The 8,540-nt window shown below is 44.6% G+C and overlaps 1 long non-coding RNA gene across 1 annotated transcript; it reads right to left on the bottom strand.

The window, feature by feature from the left end:
* Nucleotides 1-1,202: 1,202 nt before the first annotated feature.
* Nucleotides 1,203-7,590, bottom strand: LOC107184053. The gene is made up of 3 exons (XR_001514872.1): nt 7,542-7,590; nt 1,759-1,789; nt 1,203-1,262 (listed from the first exon to the last, which is right to left on the bottom strand). It is a non-coding gene; the product is annotated as an uncharacterized LOC107184053 (long non-coding RNA).
* Nucleotides 7,591-8,540: the final 950 nt, after the last annotated feature.

Below are 8,540 nucleotides of genomic sequence, written 5' to 3'. Positions count from 1 at the left end.
TAATTTCACATCTTCAATGAGATGAATAGATTAGGAGTGAAATTATACAATGGAAACTGCAGTGAAAAAAATATGGGAAAATATCGCCTCCCCTCCTCCTCCTACCACCACCACCACCACCACCACCACCCTGCCCCGGCCACTTCAGACACCAATCCCAAGTCCCACTGTCAGGTGCTTCTGATCCACCAGCTATAGTTGGCGGCCCCAATGATCCCCTCCTTGAGTTGGATTAGTCTGCAAGAGCAGCTACGAGAACTCGGAGAAACATTTTACTTACTAGATAAGCAATTTATCACAAAGGATCTAACTCAGGGACAGCCAGATGGAAGAGATGCATAGCACGAGGTAGGGGAAAGGGCACAGAGCTTCCATGGTCTCTCCACACATCCTCCGGCCCGAAGCTCTCCCTGCCCTGCCCTTTTGGGGTTTTACAGAGGCTGCATTACACAGGCATGATGGATTCAATCGTTGGCAATTGGTGGCTGGTTCAACCTCCAGCCCCTCTCCCCTCTCCGGAGGTCAGGGGTTAGGACTGGAAATGCCAACACTCTAATCCCATGGTTGGCTCCCCTGACAACCAGCCCCCATCCTTAGGTGCACACAGACTGGAACATTGGGCCCCGGGAAATACCTCGAGACAAATGACGGTCAGAGCCTTGCTGGTTCCCCCTGGGCCATGCCATTCCTCCCACCCATCCTTCCTCCACCCTGAGAACCACGGGGGGTCAATTTTCTTCTTATATCCAGTGTCTCCCTCTGTGGAGTCTCCTGTCAAGTTCACAAACATTCCATGGAAATTTGGGATCCGGAATGAAGGAATAAGCAGGCAGAAGTCAACTGGTCATAAAATTATCCATTACCTGAAATACTCAATAATTCCAAGAGCACAGCTTTCAAGGCACATAAAATACCAAGTGTTTTTTTTAATAGAATTTGAACAGCAATTTGGTCCTTTTTGTGCATTCATTTCATGCTGTCCACTTTTACATATATCGAGCACCCCAAACCCCTCCCTCTAAGTAATGCCAGAATGTTTCTTTAAGGCAGGATTTAGAAAAACAAACAAGTGCCCATAAAAATTCATTTCACTGGAATATGAATCCTTCCACTTTCCTCATTTTCCCACTTCTCATATGCACAGCCAGCGAAGTGAATTATGCTCCCTCGTCAACTGCCCGCCTCTTTTCTCTGCCATTTGGAAATGTGCTTCTACTTCAGGGAGGTGACACCCAATGAAAAGGGAAGTGACTTGTCTCTGGCTGGGCAAGGGGTCAAGAGGTCAGTCCACATGTGCTGGACCATCACCCGTCAGAGCCCTGCACCTGCTCCTCCCACCCCAAAGTGCTCTGAATGGCAGCGTGGTTAACCCTCCGGGAATGTTCAGGCACAGTTTCAGGGCCCGGGGTCGCCCTGTTCTCCCCAGCAGTGCCGTTCATGCCCCAAAACGAAGTCTGAAAGGAAATCCTCAATGGAAACGCCCCTCCTTCACTCCCAGTCCACCCTTCTTTCTTCACTTTCAGTCCTCAGGCATTGTCACTGGCACATATTCAGGTTGCCCAATATAATAGCAAGATGTGAGCTATTTCTTAAATGAGTCCCCACTGGATTTGCGTGAATTTTCCCATTCTTGCAAATTCCTATAGGACGTAAGTCCCTGTCACTAAAATATTATTTCAGAGTTCTATCCTGGCGGCCTGGTCACCTCTCCCCTTAGAACCCCCCCATTAGCCACAACACTGAAAGGAAGTCTCCTACCTTTCACTGAGGCTTCTCCACAGCTGTGCACCTGCAATAAGGAGAAGGCATAGGTGAAACTTAACCAGGGCATTTTTCTCTGGAGGCATTTCTCATCTTAGAAATATTCTGACCTATTTAAATGCAATGCTTACATCTTTAAACTCTAGAACTCTGCAATCATACCTTGTATACCTCTGACATCATAACTAATTCAGGTAACTAATCCACACATGTTTATTGAGATACTACTACATGCAAAACACTGGATAGGTACCATGGGAGAGGGAAAACCATATACCACATGGTCCTGTCTTGAGGACTTGACCGTCTAGTGGTGCAGCCAAAACTTGCACTCAAGTAAATGCGAACCAAGGAAGAAACTACACAAGCAGCACAAACCATGAGACTTCTGGGAAGACAGGGCACCCATAACAGAGGTGGTACTTTTGGTTGTTGTTGTTGATCATCACCTGAGTATATTTTTTCCATTGATTTTTAGAGAGTGGGAGGCAGAGAAGGAGGGAGGGAGGGAGGGAGGTGAAAAAGGAGGGAGGGAGAGAGACATCAATCTGAGAGAAACATTGATCATTGATTGGTTTCCTCCTACATGTATCCTGACCGGGGATCGAACCTGCAACCTAGGTATGTGTCCTGACAGGGAATCAAACAAGCAACCTTTTGGTGCATGGGACAACACTGAGAGAGAGAGAGAGAGAGAGAGAGAGAGAGAAACATGGATGTGAGAGAGACACATCAATTGGTTGCTTTCCGCATTTGCCCCAACAGGTCAGGGGCTGAACCTGCAACCCAGGTATGTGCCCTTCGGTGCATGGGCCGATGCTCTAACCACTTAACAAAACCAGCCAGGGCAAAAGAGAGGGCATTGAACGTGATCTTTGAAATGGTGCTGACAAAAGGGGAACTAAGACATTTTATTTGAGAAAGGGGTTTTTTATTTATTCGTTCTTTAGGTATTTTGAGCTTATAGCTAGGCTCAAATAAAATTGACAGAAAAAAATATATGCCTAGATCTCATTTGCTTCCTTAATTCCCCAGTAATTTTCTTCATCAGATTGTGCCTTAATATTAAACTTTCAACTACCAGCTTAAATGAAATGGCTATAAGACAGTTTCAGCATTTACCAGCAAATGACAAAGATGTTGTCTCCTGTTCTTCAGTGTCCCCTACCAAAGATCTATGTGACAAGTTCTACTTAAAATTTAACCCCAGGAAAATGTTTCTCAAAATTGCTTGCATCCTTTCGTCAGATTATTAGAATTGTACGTCTGCTTTGGCTTCCCTTTTTGCCTTGGCTGCCAGTAAGCCCAGACATAAATCTGTTGCTCAATTATGGTCACCGTGTTAGACTCCTGCTCTTCTGCTAGACTCTTGTAAGCAATCTTATGTTCCTTATAGGCTGCCTCAAGTATTTTGGAACTAGATGGAATATCAAAACAAAGCAAATGAACAACACAAAAGAATACAAGGAATTATGAGCACTAGTGAGGTCTCAACAAACGTTGGAAAGCTGGATAGGCTAAATCCTAGAAGCACCAACTCTCCTTGTCATACGACATTTCTCTGATAACACTGGAGCCCAGAGTGGAAAAGAGACAATAGTACTGAGTGTTGCTTTGTTATTAAAAATTGGAAAAAATGAGCGTGGCTGCTGGCATGTAGAACAGTGAGGACAGTGGCACTGCAATCACAGAGCCCAGACCAGGCTGGGGCTGCACAGGGCTGAGGGACAGTGCAGTGTAAGAGGCTGAGCAGGAAAACTACGCACCAAGAGCTGGTCCCACCACAACGAGGGGCAGGAGCCTGGACAAAGGAGTCCGCTGAAAACCGACCTTCAGCCTCTGCAGGGGTTGTAGACAGTGTACTTCCCAAGGCTAAGGTGAAAGATGAGGCCACTAATAAGTGACCGAATCCAGATTGTCATACAAGCCATCAGGGTACAAGCGGGAATGACAGGGAATGGAGGGGCACAAAGGACTATACAGTTCAGTGATGGTGAACCTATATAAAATAAATATCAAAAATATACATCTTTGTTTTACTATGGTTGCAAATATCAAAAAATTTCTATATGTGACACGACACCAGAGTTAAGTTAGGGTTTTTCAAAATGCTGACACGCCGAGCTCAAAAGGTTCGCCATCACTGATATAGTTCATAGCCACGCTTCCTGGTAGGTCCGTGTTCTGTAGCCACCAGCATGTGGCTCAAATGAAGAGTGCAGATTTTGCAGGAGGAAAGGTATAAATAGAGACAGTGGGTGGAAATGCTCAGGAGGCCGTGGGGAGCCCTTCTGGGCCCACAGCATCTTAAAGAGAGCTGGCCGGGCATTCGGTTCCTTAGCAATGAGAGAGAGGAGGAGGTGGTCAAGGAGAAGTCTAAGTCTAAGTGGTCATGGAGGCTGCCCATGCTGGTGACTCGTAACAGAGACTAGAAGGATCTCCATGCTTCTGCTCACCTATTTCAGAGTAAGCACCTAAGACGGTCTTAAAATTAATAATGGAGGGAGTGGAGGAATACAATTACATTCCTAACAGTAGACGTGTAATATCTTTAGCCAAGTGGAGAAGTGGAAGGACAGCAGGAGACAGAGCAGCCCCCTGAGCCCTGATGACTGGGTCCTCCTCTCCTCACTGCAGTTGCTGTCGGCCAAGGCATCTAGTGAGAGCGGCTGGCAGCTCTGCTTGAGGCCACGGCGTTCCTATAACTGCATCTGGATCTAATTTGAAGCCGATTCTGAGTCTCCCAGAGACCAATTCATCACAGTCGGGCCTGGGCCGAACGGCCTGCGAAGTCAGGCTCCTGCCAGCTATTTCCAGCCTCAGATGGGTCTTTGTCCCAAAAGGCTTGGCGAAGAAGACGAAGCAGGCACCACTGTTTCTGCCGTCATAGGCTGGGTAGTGCTGGGAAAGCACAGTCATTCATCCAGTTTCTCAGGTTTGTTTTCTTCATTGAGCGGAAATGCTGAATTCAGAGCCATGTGCCTGGTGAAAACCCTGACAGAAAGATTGGCCACTGACAAATGTCTGCCCCACTGGATGGAGCATAAGAGCTCCACGTGGGCGGAGAGGCCAGGGGTGTGTCTGCATCGCACTGGACGCCCAGCACCTACACAGGCCCTGGCACAGAAAGGCCCCACAGACTGACTGCAGAGGGAACAACCCCACGTTGTTCCAATCATGTGGCAGAGTTGAACAGAGTAGACTGTGTCTGTGCCCAAGGCACTTCTGTTTCACCCTCTTATTCAGCCCTTACGCAGCCCTGGAGTAGAGGTTGGCTTCTCCCAGTTCATAGGGTAAAGAGGTTCAGAGAGTGTAGCAGGCTGAATCATGGCTCCCAAAGACATCAGCTTTTAACCCCTGGAACCTGTAAAATGCTACTTGTATGGGCAAAGGGATTTACCAGATGTAATTAAGCTAAGAGTCATGAGATGGAGATTACCCCGGATTATCCAGATGGGCCCCAAATACAGTTGGTGTTCTTATATGAGAAGGGCAGAGGGAGATCTGACACAGACAGGAGACAGCAATGTGACCATGAAGGCAGAGACAGGAGTGATGTGGCTACAAGCCAAGGACACCAGCAACCCCAGGTAGAAAAGGAAGGGATCAGACCCTTCCCTAGAGCCTCCAAAGGGAACAAAGCCTTGCTGACACCTTGACTTTGGCCCAGTGATGCTGCTTCTGGACTACTGACCCCCAGAACCACTAGAGAAGAAATTTCTGTTGTTTGGAGCCACCAAGTTTGTGGTGATTTCTTATAGCAGCCACTGGACACTAAGGCGGCCTATGATGGGGTCTCTCCGCAGCTAGCAAATGGAGTGAATCAGCTCAAGAACCAGACCCTTTAGGCTACAAGTCTCCCAACTCTGCCATCTTATTTTTTAAAGGACCAAATCTTTGCAATGCAGAGGTTCCTTGTACTTCGTGACTATGAAAGTTCCATATTGGCAAGAACATCAAGCAATGAGTCAGTGCTGAAAACAACCTCTGTGTAGGGGGCGGAGCGTGAGAGAAGGACAGTTATGAAGTCTTCCAGCTTCATCCTTGGCCTTCCACATTTGTCTGTTCCTCGTAACTTGTGCTGGGGCCAAATCTGATGCACCACTGAAAATATAGAGCCACTCAGCTTGCGCTATGAGTCCATTTCTGCTGCTGAGCTAAAATGACTAGGGATAACATTTGCCAGTGGGCTATTTCTACTAAGATTCCCAAGAGGAAGGTTCTGGAGGGTGAAAATGTGACAAAGTATATTTGAGAAAAACAGGCTCTCCTCTACCAGTTGTGAATCAAGGCAGAGACATGGGGACCACCGTGCACTGATCCCACCGACCCTGGCACAAAATCCCACAGCACCAAGATGCTCCCCCTCGGGGCGGCCTTCACACATCTGGGTAAGCAGAGAGCATCTGGGCAGGCGCCTGTTGGGGTTAAAAGTTAGGAGTCTGTTCTCTGACACAGAAGAGGGGGTTAGGGAGGGAGAGAGGAGAAGAGAGGGTGAGAAGGAAGAACGCATGCAAGAATATCATCTAAATCAGGGGTGGGGCACATAAAACCCACAAAATCATTTGGTCTGGCCCTGCCAAGGCATTAGGGGTGAGTTAACTAAATGTTTGACCAAATATAGCAGGCTAATTTTTTAAGTTGATTAATTTTGTATGGCCCACGAATGATGTTATAAATATCCAAATGGCCCTTGGCAGAAAAAAGGTTCCCCACCCCTGGTCTAAACTACAGATTCATGAAAAGCAATAACTGGACAAAAACAAGTTTGTTCACCTTCCCAGAACACTAGAACGAAGAAATTTTAGTTTAAGTACTATAAAGACTTAAAATATAAACTGGATGGCAGTCCACATCATGATAGTAAATACCTAATACCTAATATCCTTGGTCTCAGAGTTGACATCAGGAGAGGGTGTCCCCCACAAAGAGGTCTCAGTGTCCTTGTCGGGACTAGAACTCTGGGCAGGTGTTATGCACATTCATCATGAGAACCCCAACCAAAATGATCTGTCCATTTGAGATCATGTGTAGTGAAATCAAATACCTGGATGTAACATTCTCTTAGCTATCTTTGACCAAATCAATCTTACCACATTCACGGGGCTCAATTATTCCAAGGAGGGATTTTTGCCCATTTGCAAAACAAGCTCAAACCCTGGTAGAAGAGGACCCTCCAAGTATGAAAAAGCTTGGCTCAGATTTATGATAGAGATAAGCTAGTCAGAAAACACCTTCAGAAAAAGTAAAAAATAATGTAAGTTCTCACTTTTAAACTTAATGTTTAAAATTCATTTTTCATCACCAACTCATTTAAAATTTTTTTTAACCATTATGTCCTTGTTTTTTAAGCCCTGAATTTTTTATTCATTTTGAGGTAGAAAAAAATTTACCTAAACTAGTCCATTTTTGAATGGCCCGCTTTCATCATGTAGTATGTGATAAATACTTAACTGTTATCCTCACTGATATCCTTAAATATCAAAATGGTACTTACATAATAGTGCTTAGAGCTAAAAAAGAAACCAACACATAAAAACTTTTTGCCCAGAGCAGTAGCTATGACTAAGGACAACATCAGTTAAATAAGTAACAGATACTAAATAAATGTTTAATAAATAAATATTTAATCAACATTAAAAGTAGCAAAGTCAATGTCTGTATCCCCTGGCTTCCTGCTCCTTGTCAAAGGACGTCTTGGTTCAGATGCCTGCACAAAAATCAGAAACTCAGGCTCTAGAAAACTAAACCCCATCACAGTGAATTCTGACCTTTCTTACCTCTCTTTCTAGACAAAACCATATCCTTTATGATTTGCATAATAACTCGTCCAAGTATCGAGACAGCAATCAGGTGATACACTCTCCATGGAGTCAATGCGAGGAACCTATCAAAGCAAAAACAAACAAATCATTTCAGTTTGAGGACTTTTATTTTTTTAAAAATTAGGTTCAGTTTCTGCCAACACTCAACAATTTCACTTTCAAATCATCCCAATATGAGCACATAAAAGTCATTTAATAGGCATCGATGTCAACAAAATAAAAGCACTTGATCCACGTATACTTTTGTGCTAGGCTTTCTACTCTAATCTGTCATTTGGGCAGAGAATCTGCTATCTTGGGTGTGGCCCAAATTTCGCTCTGCTAACAGATGGAGAATGGAATTGACCTGAAACACAATTATGATCGGCTGCAAAGGAAGAGCTAAGGGCTCTTAATACAAACAGAGACGCTAAATAGAAGCCCTGACCTCCGTTTTATGTTTTACTTTTATGCCATATTCATTTCTTTACTACACCCTCCCCACCAGTCTCTTAAAAATAGCAGTTATTAAGAACTCAATTTGCTAATAACCATTTCTCCTTAGAATCACTACCCTTTTGTCCATTTGCCCACCTCCTCTGCAGAGGAAAACATAGAATCCTTTATCTTGAACAGCATATAGACCCTAGAGCACTTTTTTTTTTTTTTTAATTGGACTTATCAAGGAATGGAATGGCAAAGTCACAAGGAGCTCTGAGGCTTCCTATGGAGGTTGAAGCCCATTTTACACTAGTTAATTGGCCAAGCCAGTAATTATATGAACATTCATGTAATCATAATTCATAGAAAATTAACTTAACAAAGGCATCATGTAATGCTAAGTGCAAGGCATTGTAGAGATTATAGAGAACTACAGAACATATGAGCACTGCCTTCTAGAAATTTACTTTCTCATCAGAGAGACTAATACAGATTGAGCTAGCCAAGTACCTCGCAGGGAGTCTCTAGGAACAC

The sequence above is a fragment of the Myotis davidii genome, unplaced genomic scaffold (genome assembly GCF_000327345.1).
Source record: "Myotis davidii unplaced genomic scaffold, ASM32734v1 scaffold143, whole genome shotgun sequence".
NCBI classification, from domain to species: Eukaryota; Metazoa; Chordata; class Mammalia; order Chiroptera; family Vespertilionidae; genus Myotis; species Myotis davidii.
This window is presented reverse-complemented; position numbering and strand designations above follow the sequence as displayed.